The 17,580-nt window shown below is 42.9% G+C and overlaps 1 pseudogene across 1 annotated transcript; it reads right to left on the bottom strand.

The window, feature by feature from the left end:
• Nucleotides 1-408: 408 nt before the first annotated feature.
• Nucleotides 409-15,234, bottom strand: LOC146553062 (uncharacterized; annotated as a pseudogene). Its single transcript, XR_014889559.1, has 4 exons — nucleotides 15,129-15,234; nucleotides 12,068-12,332; nucleotides 847-2,020; nucleotides 409-417 (listed from the first exon to the last, which is right to left on the bottom strand). The product of XR_014889559.1 is annotated as an uncharacterized LOC146553062 (transcript).
• Nucleotides 15,235-17,580: the final 2,346 nt, after the last annotated feature.

Here is a 17,580-nt window from a genome sequence, read left to right as displayed (position 1 = left end):
AGTTTGAGACCTCTGCTCTAATGTATCATCACACAGTAATAATACATTTTTGTAGTTGTAAAAAGCATTACTCCCATTGATTAATGTAATGGAATACATTACAAATTACATTTGGGGCCATGTATTCTGTAATCTGTAGCGGAATACATTTTAAAAACAACCTTCCTAACACCTATAATAACTTGGCAAATAGTTCTGATTACATTAAGACTCATGTGATCTCAAGCACTGTTGACACCGAACCAAAGCAACGTGAAGAAATGTCCATCAAATGTCAATCAAAAGCCCACAAATAATAACGGAATGGTGTCAGATAAAGGTGGTAAAGGTGCACACCTTTAAAGTTGTGAGACAAACTCTGTTTTTCTTGTCCATATGGAAACACAGAAACTGAGCTTTCAAAAATCTTCAGCCTTCCTAGAAGGATTAAAAAAAACAAAAAAAAAAACAAAAAAAAACAAAACTTGTTTATACTGTTTATATTGGGTAAAAAGCCAAAACAGTCAGAAAAAGTTACATTTACCAAATGTACCTGTTAATGTAGTCAGAGACACATAAGCTCCGCCACCAACATTTTCTAAAAATGAAACTTAGCATGTAGCATGTTTTCCTATATTTCAACTGTACCGAAGAAGTGAATTTTTTCCCATAGCTGCTACAACAATATAGAGGCCACACAGGTGAAAAACCAATGTGTATTTTCAAACTTGACATACGACTAAAAATTTTCCCACAGACACTGCAACAATGTGGCTTCTCATCTGTGTGGCCTCCCATGTGTCTTTTCAAACTTGACATATGAGTAAAACCCATTTCCACAGGCACCACAACAATACGGCTTCTCACCGGACTCTCATGTGAATTTAAGTTTGTGAGGGAACTAACACTTTTCCCACATGTACTGCAGCAATGTGGTTTCTCACCTGCGTGGACACTGATGTAGGCTTTCCAGTACTCAAGACAACTAAAACTTTTGCCACATGTGCTACAACAATGTGTTTTTTTTTTTTACCTGTATGAACTGTTATGTGACTTCTCAAAGTTGTTGCCACACTAAAGTCTTTCCCACATGTGCTACAGGAATATCTTTTTTCACCTGTATGTGATTCCATGTGTATTTTAAAAGAAGCTTTATGATTAAATCCTTTCCCACATGTGCTACAGGAATATGGCTTCTCACCTGAATGAATTCTTATATGACTTCTCAAAGTTCCTTCCACACTAAATTGTTTCCCATAGGTAATACAGGAATTTGACTGCGCACCTGTATGAATTTTTATGTGACTTCTCAAAGCTGCTGCCACACTAAATCGTTTCCCACAGCTGCTACAGGAATATTGCTTTTCCCCTGTATGCAATTCCATGTGTATTTTTAAAGATGTCTTGTGATTAAATCCTTTCCCACATGTGCTACAGGAATATGTTTTTTCACCTGTATGAATTGTTATGTGGGCTCTCAAATTTGCTGCTAAACTAAATCTTTTCCCACAGGTGCTACAAGAATGAGGCTTATCACCGGTGTGAATTCTCATGTGTTCATTTAAATGCGTTTTTAGAGTAAAATTTTTCCAACAGGTGCTACAAGAATGCGTCTTCTCACCTGTGTGAATTTGCATGTGTTGTTTCAAGTTTTCCATCCTATTACATTTTTTCCCACAGGTACTACATAAATGTACTGTCTTGGAATTTTGAACTCTCAGTCCTGCTACGACTTGATCTGACTTTTTTCTGTGTGAGTCACCATCCTTGTTTTCTTCCTGATCAGTGTCAGGAGAGTTGTGAGAAAGGAGCTGGTCACTGCTTGGTTCTGGTTCACTGTGGTCGTTTTCTTCACGAGCAGGAAAAGCTTCTGTCTCCTGCTTTTGTACAAGTGGTTATGCCACTTGAGTGGTACTGAGTTCCTCCTGTTCCTCTTTAATCTGTGAAGAATCCTCCTGGTCCAGACTGGAGTTCTTCTCCTGGTTACGGACCTGCTGATCTGTGAGGCCCTCCTTGTCTTTACAGTCACATTGTGGAGGATCTGAAGGGACAAAATGATAATATCAGAAAAACATAAATTGGATCAACTGTAATGTAACCTCAACAATTAGCAGGTCCTTACATGGTAAACATGGTTCTCACATGTACCAGTAAAAGGTATGTTCTGGGGATAAGCTGTTTAGCTGACTCAGTGATAGACATTTTGGAAATCTAATTTCCATAAATAAAAAGATGATCATGCATCAGGTGAGATTTAAAAACAGGACAAAAATTTTGCAGTAAAAAACAGATTCTCAGACAAACTAATGCTTCTAAATAAATATTAATGCTGTATTTTCTGTGTTACCAGCTGACTATTGACTCTCTTCAAGTCAATGTTATTGATACAGCACCAAATCACAGCAACAGTCGCCTCATGGGGCAGCTGATCAAGCCTCGTCGGAGGAGCTACTTAAGAGTGTGGTGGAGCTTTCTCCGACGCTGGATCATTGCGTGGCTTTATGTTAGTCTCTTGGCCAGTTAGTAAGTTTAATCTGCTGCATTGTTATTTTCCCAGGAGAAGTGTGGAGATGAGAGGGCAGCGAGCACGGGGTGCTCAGACACTGAGGAGCGGGGACAAAGAACACTAACACTGGGAAGAGGACATGTCACGGGAGTCGGGAACGCATTCGGGTTTTATTGTTATTTTCCATGCACTGTAAATAAACGCACTGCTTGCATTCACAGCTCCTTCCTCACATTCCCACAGTTGGCCAGCGTCAACTGTGACGGTCTGTCTCCCGAATCCAAACTGGAAACTGGTTTTACAGAACAGGGGCCTGAAAACTGAAGGCTCTCCTTCCAATTCTACTTTTAAATACTCTAGGAACAATGAGTAAGCCTGCAGTGCGAGAGCGAAGTGATCCAATGGGGTGATATGGTACTTGCCCTTGTGTGTGAATAGCAGGACTTTTAATTAAACTGTGGATTTAACAGGGAGCCAATGAATGGAAGCCAATATAGGAGAAATATGCTCTCTTTCTAGTTCAAATCAAATCAAATCAAATCAAATCACTTTTTATTGTCACATCACATGTGCAGGCACACTGGCACAGCACATGCGAGTGAAATTCTTGTGTGCGAGCCCCACAAGCAACAGAGATGTGCAAACACAACAACACAAACGAGCAAAATACAAGAATGGCCAACCTGAAACTAATAAATATATGTACAATATATAATAGTGTATGCATTTCTGGATGTGTATACTAAATATTTTCCTACGTGTGTGTGTGTGTGTGTGTGTGTATACACATTTTTACAAATTAAATAGTAAAAAAATAAAATAAAATAATAATAATAATAATAATAATAATAATAATAATAATAATAATAATAATAATAAAATATATAAAATATACAGAGTTGAATATGTGCAAAACAAGTGGCATTTATATACAGTGTGGAGTGCATAATGTTGAAGTTCCAGTAGTGAAGCTGAGGTGTCTATGACGTGTTCAGCAGTCTGATGGCCTGATGGAAAAAGCTGTCTCTCAGTCTGCTGGTACGGGACCGGATGCTGCAGAACCTCCTTCCTGATGGAAGCAGTCTGAACAGTTTATGGCTGGGGTGACTGGAGTCCTTGATGATCCTCCCCGCTTTCCTCAGGCACCGCTTCCTGTAGATGTCTTGGAGGGAGGGAAGCTCACCTCCAATTATCCGTTCAGAGCACCGCACTACTCGCTGGAGAGCTTTACAGTTGTAGGCGGTGCTGTTGCCATACCAGGTGGTGATGCATCCAGTGAGGATGCTCTCAATGGCACAGTGATAGAAGGTCCTGAGGATGCGGGGGCTCATGCCGAATCTTTTCAGTCTCCTGAGAAAGAAGAGGCGCTGCTGCGCCTTCTTCACTGTTTTGTTTGTGTGTACTGACCACGTAAGATCCTCAGCCAGATGTACACCAAGGAACCGGAAGCTGCTCACTCTCTCCACAGCAGCGCCGTTGATGGTGATGGGGGTGTGTACTTCTCTGCACCTCCGGAAGTCCACTATCAACTCCTTTGTCTTTGCGACGTTGAGGGTGAGATGGTTGTCTTGACACCAGTGGGTCAGGGCGCTGACCTCCTCCCTGTAAGCCGTCTCATCACCGTTGGTGATAAGACCCACCACTGTAGTGTCGTCCGCAAACTTCACAATGATGTTGGAGCTGTTAGTGGCTGTGCAGTCGTAGGTGTAGAGTGAGTACAGGAGAGGGCTCAGTACACACCCCTGTGGAGCACCAGTGTTCAGTGTGATGGGGGATGAGGTGATGCTGCCCAGTCTGACCACCTGGCGTCTGTCAGACAGGAAGCTAAGGATCCAGCTGCAGAGGGAGCTGCTCAGTCCTAGATCCTGCAGTTTCCTGTCCAGCTTCGAGGGAACGATGGTATTGAATGCTGAGCTGTAATCTACAAACAGCATCCTCACATACGTGTCTCTCTTCTCCAGGTGTGACAGGGCAGTGTGTAGTGTCAGGGCTATGGCATCATCAGTGGACCTGTTGTGGCGGTATGCAAACTGTAGAGGGTCCAGTGAGTCGGGTAGTGCAGAGCAGATGAAGTCCCTGACCAGCTTCTCGAAGCATTTGCTTACGATGGGGGTCAGGGCTACAGGTCGCCAGTCGTTCAATGAGGAGATGGTGGAGGATTTGGGTACAGGGACGATGGTGGCCATTTTGAAGCAGGCTGGGACTACAGACAGAGAGAGGGAAAGGTTGAAGATGTGCGTGAACACTCCAGCCAGCTGAGCCGCGCATGACCTGAGGACGCGGCCGGGAATCCCGTCCGGACCAGTAGCTTTGCGTGCGTTCACCTTCCTGAAGCACTTCCGCACATCCTCCTCAGACACAGTGTGCGCACTGACGTCATCCGCGGTGCGCACACTGTCCGGTCTCATGGTGTTCGCTGTGTCGAATCTAGCGTAGAATATGTTTAGATCCTCACACAGAGAGGCCGTGGTCTGCGGTGTGCTGGTTTTCCCTCTAAAGTCTGTGATCGTGTTTAGTCCCTGCCACATACTCCGAGGGTTGTCAAACTGTTGTTCCACCCTGTCCCTGTACTCACGTTTGGCTGCTTTGATCGTCTTCCGGAGTTGGTAATGTGCGTGTTTGTAGTCCGATGTGTTCGCGGAGGCAAAGGCGGTGTTCCGTGCCGCCAGTGCCGCGCGAACATCTCCGTTAATCCAGGGTTTTTGATTTGGGAAGGATTTGACTGTTCTGGATGGGACGACATCTTCCACGCATTTCCTGATAAATCCACAGACTGAGTCTGTGTATTCATCAATGTCTCTGGCGGCCACGTGAAACATTTCCCAGTCCGCGTGATCAAAACAGTCCCGCAGCGCAGACTCCGATTGGTCCGTCCAACAGTGCACCGCCCTCCGGGTTGGAGCTTCCCGTTTCAGCTTCTGCCTGTAGGCGGGCAGGAGCAGGATGGAGCAGTGATCTGATTGGCCGAATGGGGCGCGGGGGAGGGCTTTGTACGCATCCCGGAAAGAGGTGTAACAGTGGTCGAGTTGCCGGTTTCCACGTGTGTTGAAAAGGATGTGTTGATGGAGTTTTGGTGAGACTTTCTTCAGGTTTCCCTTATTAAAGTCTCCGGCTGTGATAAACGCTGCCTCTGGGTGTGCAGTTTCCTCGCTGCTGATCGCGCTGTACAGTTCCCTGAGTGCACGGTCAGTGTCGGCTTGTGGGGGAATGTAAACGGCCGTAATAATCACTGCTGTAAATTCCCTCGGTAGCCAGAATGGCCGGCACTTAATCATCAGGTACTCCAGGTCCGGTGAGCAGAAGGATTTGACCGGGTGCACGTTCGCATAATCACACCAGCTGTTGTTGATCATGAAACACACACCACCGCCTCTGCTTTTCCCAGTAAGATCCTGTGACCTGTCCGCGCGGTGCACAGAGAACCCCGGCAGTTGTATTGCGGAGTCCGGTACTTTGTCCGATAGCCAGGTTTCTGTGAGGCAGATCATGCAGCAGTCCCGCATCTCTCGCTGGAATGAGATCCGTGCCCGAAGCTCGCACAGCTTGTTCTCCAGAGACTGCATATTAGCCAGTAATAAACTGGGTAACGGTGGTCTGTAAGTGCGCCGTCTCAGTCGAACCAGAACGCCAGATCTTCTCCCTCTGCGTCGGCGTTTGCGGCCTCCAGGGCCAGAGAACAAAGGCGTCTCAGGTGAGATGAATGGGGGGTCTGCAAACGGAGCGTCCGTGTTGCAAAACTTGAACTCCGGAAAGTTATAAGAAAGACCGTCTTTTATGTCCAGTAAGGTTTGTCGGTCGTACACAAGGAGACCTGTCAGTACTCTTGCTGCAGCATTTTGGATTAACTAAAGGCTTTTCATGGGTTTTTAGTACATCCTGATAATGATGAATTACAGTAGTCCTAGAAGTAATAAATGCATTAACTAGTTTTTCAGCGTCACTCTGAGACCGGATATTTCTAATTTTACAGATTTTGTGCAAATGGAAGAAAGCAGTCCTCCATATTTGTTTAATATGTTCATTGGAGGACATATCGTGGTCACAAATAAAAATCACAAACAAATAATAATCCCATCCAGAGTATCTCCAAAAGTTGATCCTATTCATCTGGATGTAGCGTTTCGAAACGTTTCGTCACTCATCCATGTGACTTCTTCAGTCTCAGCTGACTGCAGGTTTTCCTAATCTTATAAACTGTAATTTTGCATAATGACTGAACCTAGCACCACTGAAGGATCAATGGGCTGCGAGGTCAGTTCCTTCATCATAATTATGGAAATTCTCACGACCATTGATCAACAACCACTTATCAAAGCCCACTGATCAATGGCCATGAGTACAATTCACAGAGAGTTGGGGAATGGCTGCAATCACAGCATTGTAAGACGGCGAAAGATGTACCTTTAGGCCCCCTCCTCGATTCAGAGATTGTCTTTCCCTTTTCACGTAAATCGCCTCCTTGACTCCGCGCTCAAACCAGTGTTTATCCCAGATGTCTTAGCATAAGGGCCCTTTCACAGCGGATGGAGCATGTGTTGCTAATGCTAACTGCTAACTAAAAGCCAAGGATTCAGAATTTGTTGCGCTGGCTGCTGAGCTCTGTGAGTTTTTGTGACAGCTCTATGTGTACTAGATGCGCCTGCTCCTTGTCGTTTCTATCTCTGACTTTATGTCCTCTTCTAGAGTTTGTGTTGTGTTATCTTCAAATGTTCAATAAAAACATGTATTGCTGGCATATAAAAGGGCGTTTATTCTTCCAGGACCTGAAGTTCAGTAAAGCACCCCTTCAACAGCCAAACCCATCTGTTCTCTGACACAAAAAGTGGAACTGAGTAAACTGTGTGTCGGTGTGACGTAGTGCAGAAATATATATACGGATTTAGCTGGCAAAGAATTCTGAGCTACAACAAACACAAATCTTTTTTCTTTTTACCACACACACACACCAAATTTTCACATATTTTGATTTACAAGGTTACAAAAACTCAGTACACATGTATTTGTTACCTGCTTTAAGGTGCGTATTTGAGAGTTATACTACAGAGTCAGGTACTTCTGATTCTTCTCTTGTCGCATGAGCTACAGTATCCAGAGTCGTACGTAGTGAGGAGGTAAAATTATTAACAAGATAATCGACCTCTGTTGGAGTAGCATTCAGGTAGCTGCTCTGCGTTGGTACAGGGCATTAAGGATAACAACAGTGGGTGAATTAAATTCTTAAACCTTGTTACAGCACTTTCAGAAAGACATCGAGAGGCCTTGCCCCACCCTATCATGTGATTTACTGAGGTCACATGGCCCAGGATATGAGTGGGCATTAAGTTATTGTCTGGAACCGTCTTCTGACCTTTCTTGAGCTCAAGAGCTAAAGAGAGATTAGAGCATCCACCAAGCCGGGCATTTTAAAAACTTACACTTCTCTATATTTCATAAACATGTAGCAAGACAAACACAACCCTGTGTATATTGCAGATATTCATCAACAGCTGGCCACACCCTCAGGAAGTCCACCAATAACATCACTACACAGGCCTTGTGCTGGAATCCAAAGGGTAAGACAGGAAGACCCAGAAACGTGGCACAGGGACACACCTATCATAGTGTTGTGTGGTTTGTGAAAAGCTTAGTTTAAAATCGATAATTTATTTTCAAATTAAACATTCGGCACTAATAGGGAAAATTGTCAATATTAAATTAATTTTAAATTGTCAATATATTTAAAAAGTTTACAAAACAGATGCATTAATGCTGCTTATTGCAGTTGGTCTTTAGATTCTTCATGTGCCCCTATAAGATATCTCTGAGGTCTGAATAGGACCCAACATGAGTTTTATTCAGTTTTGTAGTAAGAAATCCATCCATTACAGCTTTGCATACATATTACCGTATTTTCATGACCATAAGACGCACTGTGCTAAAAGGCGCAGTCTCAGTTATGTGTGCCATTACTGTATTTAACACACACATAAGGCGCACTGGATCATAGGGCGCATACAAGTACCGTATGCGTATTTAAAAATAAAGCGGGAGCAAACCTGAGTTCGGTACCTTACTCACATTTTTATTACCAGTAATCGTCATCATCAACAACACACAAGCATACAAGTGTGCGTATTTAAAAATAAAGCAGGAGCAAAACAAAGTTTGGTACTCACATTTTTATCATCAATCAAACCCATCGAAGTCCTCATCCTCTGTGTCTGAATTGAACAGCTGCGCTAAATCTTCATCAAACATGCCAGGTTCACTGTCTTCACTGTCAGAGTCACTTTCCGTGCCGTGCGGCTCCTCGGAAATGATGCCGGCTTTCGCGAAAGCTCGAACAACAGTGCCAGCAGACATGTTAGCCCAAGCATCTACAATCCATTGGCAAATTGTGGCGTAACTCGCCCGGCGCTGCCTTCCACTCTTGGTGAAACTGTGGTCTCCATCGGTCATCCATCGCTGGATGTGTTTGTCGCCGATGTGTTTGCTGCAGTAGGAGCGGAAGATGGCCAGCTTTTCCTTATAATCCGCTGGAAGTTGCTGCGCTACCGTAGTCCTGGTCCGGATGGAAAAATGGCACCGTTTCATAAAAAGTGAAAGTGAAACTGCTTTTAGCCGAATGGTGACCGTCGAAACGCTTCTCCCGCTCGTTCTTTGCTCGATGATCGCCTTATGTCCGCGGAAACTCAGCTGCGTTTTCTTGACCTGCCGGAGCTTGTTTTCTTGCTTCCTCCACTTGCGAACCATCGATTCATTAATCTTAAATTCTCTCGCCGCTGCTCGATTTCCATGTTCCTCCGCGTAGCTGATGGCCTTCAGTTTAAACTGTGCTTCGTAAGCGTGTCTCTTTGCCATTTTCAGGGTTGTTAAAACAACGATGTCCTGCATAACGCACATACCTGTTCTTTTATACAGGTATGTGCAATAAAGTCAACGCACACACTTCACCCTTTAGCGTTCTCATGGTGTTCTCTACTACGTCCTCCTTACAACACACAGGGCGCACTGCGCTATAGGGCGCGCCACACTTTTTGAAGAAAATCTAAGACTTTTAAGTGCGCCTTATGGTTGTGAAAATACGGTATGTGCAACTTTACTTCAGTGTTCCACTTGATGCCCAGCTCCTGCCTGGTCGAGATGATGGTATCTTTGGCTTCCTTCTTCAGTGAAAGCTGCTTTCCTTCCTGACTGATGGACAATTCCTCCTGTTCGTCTTTAGTTTGTGAAGGATCTTTGTCCTCCTGGTCTGGAGTTCCTCTCCTGGTTACATATCTGCCACGAATCTAAAGAAAAAGAAAGACAATAAAAAATAAATCAATTTTATTTTGCCTACATAGTAGAAGGTAACTTTGCTTCTAAACAGGAAAATGTGTACAGTTAGGGGTTCAAGTGGATTTAGATCGTATTCTGGTCTAAATAACCCAAAATGTGATGTCCATATATGTGGATGCCAGGTCCTAGGAGGTTTAACCAACACTGGCCCGGTGGTGCCACCCACAATGCCAACAGTGATTATTAGACTTAATCCAAGTAGATTTTTGCTCCTTTGTCAGCACCTTGAGGTTGACACACTGATCTACGAAGTGCAGTGTTATTACAATAAGGCCAACAAGCTGTGGGCTTCCACTAAGAAAGCGGAACCGGCTGTTCAAACCCCCACAAGGCTGCCCGCTGGATTCGAAGCGACGGGACGAGGTGCGACCTCTCACAACGAACGTAATATGGTCAACACCTTGGAGACGCTTACAGCTGCTGTGAAGGCTCAAAACAACACCATTGAGCGTATGAGGGGAAACATCAGAGAGAGGCCTGCTCAAAATGAGACCCTTGAGCGACAGTTGGAAAACATCGCGGAACGGATCACTGCAGTTGTGAGGTCTCAGAATCAAAAGACTGACAACACCACGGAACAGAAGTTTGATACCATCATGGGGAGGCTCGCAGCTCTTCAACGGGAGATCGAGAGACCAGCCTCGGAGTGCTAGAATTCGAGCTGCTCACAAAGGAGAAATCAACAATATTCAACATTTGGACACCACGGCTCCAGCTGCAGGCCCAAGGCTGGAGCCCACCAAAACAACTCCCTGATAACGACTGTGTGATGACTATTCTTCCCGCCCCATGAAGGACACCTGGATTGGCTGGAGGACTGTTTACTTAGCCTGATAGGCCGAAGGACACTGTCTCAGCTAAACTATGGACACGCACACACACACACACACATTTACACTGATAAGCACTCACTCATCCCCCTCCCTTTCCAACGCCTTCGATGCTTGTGCCCTACCGGGGATGATAGCAGTCAACTGGACCAGCACAGATGCTGCAGGACCGGATGCGCTGTCTACGCCGGCTCTCTCTTACCCTTTACCCGCCCTGTTGCTTGTCTCGTGTTTCTATGGTGTATTGATAGTCATGTGCTTTTGTGCTGAGGTGTTTTTTCTTTTATCAAACTGTTCTCCCACTAGGAGCTCAGTCTGAGTGGAGTTTTTTTTCTCCTCCTCTTACCTCATGTAGTGTATTTTCGTTGTTTTTTTCCTATCAGCCTACCTTCTGACATGTCTGCCCAATGTGATGTTTGTGTAAAGTTGGTCAGAAGGTTCCTTTGTGAGTGCGCATGTGCCATTAGCGTGCTGCCTGCTGTAACCCCTAATTTCCCTCGGGATGAATAAAGTATTCTGATTCTGATTCAGTGACTGTCAGTGAGATGTTTGTCCATTGCTCTCTCAGAATGTCCTGTAGTTTATCTCTGACCTCTGACACAGCTGCTGTCACATCCTCAAAGTAGCTCAGAGGACGGATATTGATGCTGGATGAGTCTGTAGACTCACTGAGTGCTGACAGTGAGGGGTAGTTGTGTAGAAACTGGATGTGATCCTCTGTGTGTGAGAGCTGCTTCAGCTCAGCATCTTTCCTCTTCAGCTCAGTGATCTCCTGCTCCAGCTTCTCCTGAAGCTCTTTGACTCGACTCACTTCAGTTTCCTGCTGGGATCTGATCTGCTGCTTCACATCAGAGCTTTTCTGGATAAGATGGATCAGCTCAGTGAAGATCTTCTCACTGTGCTCCACTGTTTGATCAGCAGACTGATTGATGGCCTCCACCTCCTGTTGAAGCAGCTTCACATCTTTCTCTCTGTCCTGGATTCTCTGCTGGATGTTTTGTCGACTCACCTCCAGCTCTCTCTGCCTCTCAGTCCTTTCTGCTGCAGCTGAGACTGTGTCGTGGCCTTTATGTTCATCCACAGGGCAGAGATAACAACCCTGGCCGAGATATCAAAAAATGTTGGTTTATGCAATCTGAGCTAAGAAGGATGCAAATCAGCCATCTTAGGGTTGACTGGTTGGGCTCTCAAGCTTTGGCAATACGGACAAGAGAACTGCTGTCTTGTGATAGCCTCATGACCACAAAGAATCCAGAACACTCTTCTGTTCAGCAAAGAGTCGTTCTGCACCTGGTTCCCAAAAGTTGATTCTGTTCAGCAAGTTAAGCAAATTCAAAAAGCACCATACATGTTTTTTGTTGAAGAATAAAAGGAGAGGTAGAGTGTGTCTGTGCACAGAGAAAAACGCCCCCAACAACTATTAAGTTTTATATACCTGTGCAGTGTAAGTCTTCCTCGTGTTTCCAGATGTTATCCAGCACTCTGAATCGCTCTTTCCCAGTCCAGGCGAAGATTTCTTCAGACTCCTGCTTCACTACAACCTGTACTACATCCTGACTGTTGCAGACTTCCTCCTGTTCCTCTTTAATCTGTGGAAGTTGTGGACCATCTTCGCTCAGACCAAAGTTCCACTCCTGGTTATAGATCTCCGGGTCATTCAGACTCTCCTCTTCCTCACACTTCATATTGCTGTAGGGGATCTTAAAGGATAAGGGGACATAACAAGAAGGTTACTAATATGATGACAGGAAGGCACATCTGAGCAAATATATTCTAGCAAGTCTGTACACTGAGAGCATGTTGCTCACATATGTGAGTGAAATTTGGAGTGTACAAATTGGACAAATGTTTAAGAGCACCTGTGTGAGTGACTCGAGTTATCACATTTTTATTGACAAAGTTCAGAGTGCACAACATTCAATTGCTGATGCCAGCTTCATTTAAGGCAGTTTGATTTTCACTGTTGTATACTGAAATAAAACAGTAATTACATGAATTAAAATTTATATTAAAGCAAATGGTAACAATTTTTCAACCATTATTGAAGAAAAAATAATAATAATAGGACAGCAGTAAAACAATACATAAGAACAGATGGTAACACAATGTAACTTGATACAGGGTTCTTGAAAAGTAGCAAGAAGTGAATGTGTTTAACTTTTTTGATTATGGGATTAGGGCTGTGCGATATGACCAAAATCTCATATCCCGATATTAAGACATCCATTGTCCTGGGAACGATATAAATCACAAAAATTTAACATTTTCTATAAATTCTGTGAATCTCGGGCAGCTCGACTTGCATGAAGTGTTTCCAGCTGGGCGTCTCGTACCTGGAGTCGAGTGTTTTAATTGAAATGATACATTTTTAGACATAAGTTGTAACGGTCGCCGTTTTCTTTGTGAGTATTTCTTACACGGCGTGCTGCGGGGAAAAGCCTGTTCTAACGTTTGAGTCTAAGGTTTATTTTTTAGCACCTGGCGGCTCTTTTTTGCTTCTCATCCGTAAATAATCTGCTCTTTCACGTGATTCAGTTTATTTTGAAAAGTCTCAACAGGATCTTGAGCTTTATTGTGAAAGGTTTATGTGGAAAATAAACACGCGGACACATGGTGGTTTTACCGTCATTGTTGCTAAGGACAAGGCAAAAAAACAACAACAACTGCTTCTCTGTCTGTAGTGTGGTTATATCAAATATAAAGAGAACTTTAAAGAAAGAGAGAACTTTAAAAAATTAATATAGCCACTACTGTGACCATCAATATAATGAAAAAAATGTTGCCGTAAACAGTTTATTTTGTGACACCACGAAACAAACGATAGCGTAAAATGAAACATAGACGTTTTTAATATCGTCATCCGATATATATCGTTATATCGAACAGCCCTAAAGGGAAAAAGGAAAAAGGACTGTGGAAGTATACTGCAAAAACTCTCTTGGAAGCAAGCCAAGAGGGTCAGATTATGTGGAACACACAGATTTAAAAAAAGGAATGATAATGAGGCATTTGTAATAACTAAGCTGTAAATATAAAAAGATCATGGTCCTTTGTGTCTGAAGGATTTCCCTCCTCTCTTCATTTCTTTAGTTGTGGAAGGGGGGGGGGGGGGGGGTAGTGGGTCACTTCATGTGTTTGAATTAACTAGTGATTTTTGACGAGATTTAGTTCTGCAATATTTTCATTTTCTTTCACCAATTCCATAGAATCAATGTACCATTATTTAATAACATTTGGAACACATTTCTGACCTATCTTGGTTTGGTTCAGACACCCAGGGCTGAAGACACGCACACCTCCACGAACACAGAAAAAATATACAAGTTGCTGCTCTTAGCACAGAAAAACTGCTAATCCAGCCAGTATTCACCCCCAGTGAACCACCACGAGGATTATTCTGTGCCATCGCTGCTCTCTAAAATCATGACAAACATGTACCAAGCTCCTGTCCCATAGCCGTCTTTTTTATTGATAAATTTTAATTGTCTATTCCATTCTTATTGTTTAGCTGCTTGCCTTTATTTATACTCCTTTTCTTCTTTAATTGTTGCCGTTCAATTCAAATCAATTTAATTTTTAATTAAATTCAATTTTATTCATATACCACCAAACCACAACAACAGTTGCCTAAAGGCACTTTTTATTGTAAGATAAAGACCCTACAATAATACAAAGAACACACCAACAATCAAATGTTAAGCAACCACTTTGGCAACAGTGGGGAAGAAAAACTCTTAACAATATATCATTCAGTCATTCAGGTAACAGTCGTCTAAGGCGCTTGGAAAGAAAGTAGCTAGATTGCATGTTTCACCTCCTATCCGATACACTTTTTTTTTTTTAATTCTAAAGCCAAATGGTGGATAGTTCCAGGAATTTAAAACCTGGTGGGAGTTGCCCCTTAAGTTGCCCCTTATGTCTCTCATCACACAACAAAGGTGTGAAAAGAGGGTCAATATCATAAGAGATTTTGTGTCAAACCATTGTGACACCCTGCCTCAGCTCATCATGTGACTTGAAATCACCTGTTCAAAGATGGTCGTTTAGAGTGCATACAATACACCAAGGGTAGGCAACTCCAGGCCTCGAGTGCCGGTGTCCTGCAGGTTTTAGATCCCACCCTGGGTTAACACACCTGAATCAAATGATTAGTTCATTACCAGACCTCTGGAGAACTTCAAGAAATGCTGAGGAGTCATTTAGCCCTTTAAATCAGCTGTGATGTATCATGGACACATCTAAAACCTCCAGGACACCGGCACTCGAGGCCTGGAGTTGCCCATCCCTGCAATACACTGAACACTTTAAGTGTGTGTAAACACACACACTTTAATGGTGAAATGTAAATTATGTAACTGTGCACAAATGTTCTTTTTTCCCCTTTTCTTTTCCGTTTCCGTGCTTTGCCTTCACACTACTTCCCGTTGCACGTCTAGTATTGTGTCAAATATTATTGAAGTAAGACGCACGTTTTGTAGTCGATCGTGTTTACATACCTGTTTGTTTCGGATATCCAGCAGTATGCGCTCACAGCTGGTCCTCCTCAATCATAGCTTATTAATATTTGAGATTTCTTCGCCTGCAGTACCAAGTCTCTCAGATACTGCACCGAACAGCCAAAACATCGCGTCACGTCCGTTTTTTTCTTCTTCTATTGCTTTTCTGGCAGATTGGACTGAAAGGCGTACTAGCGCCCCCTAATGATTCACATTGAGCACTGACTTAAAGGAATAGTGAATGACAGAGATCTCAAACTCATTTTAAGTCGTCAATCACATAAACCAAATTTTAATCTTGAGTGGGCCAGACCAGTGAAACTCTGCTTTCTATCGATTTAAGTACACACTTCAGTATCAGTTTGAAATAAAATCAAACAAGCTGAGCTGAACATGATCCCCTCTTTAGCAGAAACTAAAATTAGAGCAACTGAAACAAGAGCATTTTACACATGCTGACGGAGCTGCAGACGAGTAAGGACAAAAAGTATCCGCAGGAAGTCCTTTTTTACCATTTTATTAGCTTTTTACGTCTTGATGCATTCTCAAACATCCACTTAGGTAAATCTTCAAAGGTTGATTTTGTTCATCTGGACGTATCGTTTTCAGTGGGAGAAACGTTTCGTCGCTCATCCAAGTGACTTCTTCAGTCTCAGCTGACTGCAGGTTTTCCTAATCTTATAAACAGTACATTTGCATAATGACTGGATCCGCTGTAGGAACAACGGACTGGGAGGTCAGTTCCTTCATCATGATTATGCAAATTCTCATGACCATTGATCACCAACCCTTGATCAAAGCCCACTGATCAATGGCCATGAGTACCATTCACAGAGAGTTGGGGAATGGCTGCAATCACAGCATTGCAAGATGGCGAAAGATGTACCCTCAGGCCCCCCTCCTCGATTCAGAGATGGTCAAAAGGGAAAGACTTTTCATTTAAGTGAAAATCTTTAGGGAGAAACTTTGTGAGCATTGCAAAATGTTGCTGCACTTGTTATCAGAGTGCATAATCCATTCTCACACTCAGCTGCTGTTGACAAAGATACTCAGCAGACTGAGGAGAAAGGTTGTAACAGGGAATACTGGATTCAATTCGATTCAATTCAATTTCATTTATATAGCGCCAAATTACAACAAAAGTCACCTCAAGGCGCTTTATATTGTACAGTAGATACAGAGAAAAACCCAACAATCATATGACCCCCTATGAGCAAGCACTTTGGCGACAGTGGGAAGGAAAAACTCTCTTTTAACAGGAAGAAACCTCCGGCAGAACTCTGTGAAAGAGGCTCCGATTTCAGATTTCCCAATAGACGTCCACACCGAACGCGATAGACGTGACCAGAGCGTCAGGTTACAGTTTATTGTCCGGAAGGAAGTTATTCTCTCTAATATGATGTGTTCTCAATGAAAATTAATATAGTCATTTATGCATAGTGAGCTTTTTGATTTCCAATTAAAAATGTAGTATTTTATTTACAACTGTACTAGTTCTCACCACATGATCAAACTCCTCACCTTATCACTATGGAAGAAACTAGCCACCCTTTGGAGAAAAGTCATTTACACTGCTTGTATCTGTGATCCCATTCTTTCAGTCACTACACAGAGCTCATGACCTTAGGTGAGGGTGGAACCATAGATTGACCAGTAAATCCATGGCTTACACTAAAGCTGCATCAAAGCTCAAACCCCAGGAGAGTTAATGGCTTTCCACATTTATTCATTTGACACCTAAAGTTGATTTTTGATTTCCTGAACTTTCTGGGTTGAAGTTAATCCACAGTTTTCATCAGTGAAGGGTTTTAGGGCTTTTGTAGAGGACACTTGTCTCTCCCATCTTTCCCATGGTCCCTTAACGCAGCATCAGTGTTACAGCTTGTGACTCCGGTGAACAAATTGACACAGTGTGATATTACACATATTTAAATCTCTCTTTACTGATGATGTTGAAGCTGCCGAAGGCACAGTGAAGCTTTTACACTGAGGTTAACAACTGAAATTTGAAAACCAAGAATGCACAACACAAGAGGTTGCCTTCATCCTGCTAACAGGGATGGAGAGGAAGGTAAAGCATTGCACCTTAGTTTGTCCATACATTTGACAATTTGCCATGTATTTAGGACAAGTCCTTTATAATAAAGGTTACATTATAATAAAGTGCACTGTGTCATAAAACATAACATATAACATTTCTACTAAAATATGCCGCAAAAAGGCAAATGTGCATTTTTTTAGTCATAATTACACTCAAACACCGTAGCAAAAGTCAATTTAGTACGTCCTATGTTCTATATATCCTTTTTATTGGATTTATTCTATATGCTGCCGTCATCATCATCATCATCATCAACTTTATTTATAAAGCACTTTAAAACAACCACAGCTGACACAAAGTGCTGTACATTGGAACTGTAAAATAAAATTACATGAGATATAAATAAAAAAC

The sequence above is a fragment of the Mchenga conophoros genome, linkage group LG18 (assembly GCF_057382185.1).
Source record: "Mchenga conophoros isolate Kocher_MC1m ecotype Shallow Benthic linkage group LG18, M_conophoros_male_GT1.1, whole genome shotgun sequence".
Taxonomy (NCBI): Eukaryota; Metazoa; Chordata; class Actinopteri; order Cichliformes; family Cichlidae; genus Mchenga; species Mchenga conophoros.
The sequence above is the reverse complement of the archived record's forward strand: the minus strand, read 5'-3'. Positions and strand labels throughout refer to the sequence as shown.